Source organism: Cucurbita pepo, chromosome 2, assembly GCF_057944985.1.
Source record: "Cucurbita pepo subsp. pepo isolate OVF chromosome 2, ASM5794498v1, whole genome shotgun sequence".
Taxonomy (NCBI): Eukaryota; Viridiplantae; Streptophyta; class Magnoliopsida; order Cucurbitales; family Cucurbitaceae; genus Cucurbita; species Cucurbita pepo.
The window spans coordinates 11,474,492-11,475,655 of record NC_141799.1 but is presented as its reverse complement, the minus strand read 5'-3'; the positions used below and the strand labels follow the sequence as shown (position 1 = coordinate 11,475,655).

The following is a 1,164-nucleotide window of genomic DNA, read 5'->3' as shown; positions in this document are numbered from 1 at the left end:
GCGAGCTACAACCTATCTAACTTCACCTTCTTACCTTGGTTCTTGCACAAATTCTTCAAGAATGGATTAAAGCTCTTGTATTATCATATGTATGAGAATTTGGCACCTACGCATATGTATTCAAATCCATTGAAGGCACTTTAAGAAATCATATGTTTGGATCTAAATGGGTTTCAAATTGTAAAACCCAATACAAATCAAGTTCTTTATGAAAGCAAAAAATTTCAATGGAAGGTTCCAAATGTTGTATAAATGCCACGACCAAAATGATGTTGGAGTTTTTGAAAGTTTAATATATATGTATTACTTAAATTGTTAACGGCTTACAATATTTTTATTATTTTACTTTTTTTTATATATATTAATTTTGTCGATTTTGTTTATATTATGGTATATGATTCTTATACTAGTCCGACCTTAGCTCAGTTGGTAGAGCGGAGGACTGTAGTGGTTGAAGAATCCCAAAGCCATCCTTAGGTCGCTGGTTCAAATCCGGCAGGTCGGAGTTTTAAAAGTTTAATACCTATGTACTATTGATATTAGTTTAAATTTTTAGGTATTTTGTTGAATGATTATATATTGTGAATATAGATAATTAACTATATGTCGGTAACCTTTGAAATGATTCGTTGCTTATCATTTGCATGTTTACCAAGGGTTGGGTAGGTAGTAATTATTTTAGGTGATAGCCTCATAACTTCGGGTGCAAAGGAGTTTTGAATTTATTGCACAACTAAAAGTCAATTTAAACTTGTAGGTCATAATATCCATGCAAGTATTCCCAACTATTTTTTTTTTTTTTTTTTTTTTAACAAATCGAACAACCTGAATCCAATAAACGGTTAGGTTGTGAAAATTTTCGGGTTAGGTTGGGTTACCAATCCAACCAACCCGAACTATTGGGTTGTTCCAAAAAATTCTCTCAACCCAACCCAACCCGACCCGACCCATGTACACCCGTAACTTGTCTGATTGGCTTTATGCCATAAAATCTCGTAGTTAAATATTTTATTTTTAATAATAATTTTGATTATTTTATATGCCATTTAACACTATTTATTATATGATAAATCTAAGGTTATTAATGTAATTTTGAACAATATGTAATTGACAAATGGGTGGATCATGTTCAAGAAATAATCTAATGGGTTTATGGTATATGGA

At 31.2% G+C, this 1,164-nt stretch overlaps 1 non-coding gene across 1 annotated transcript; it reads left to right on the top strand.

The window, feature by feature from the left end:
- Positions 1–411: 411 nt before the first annotated feature.
- Positions 412–505, top strand: TRNAY-GUA (transfer RNA tyrosine (anticodon GUA)). The gene is made up of 2 exons: positions 412–448; positions 470–505. It is a non-coding gene; the product is annotated as a tRNA-Tyr (tRNA).
- The last annotated feature ends 659 nt before the right edge of the window (positions 506–1,164 follow it).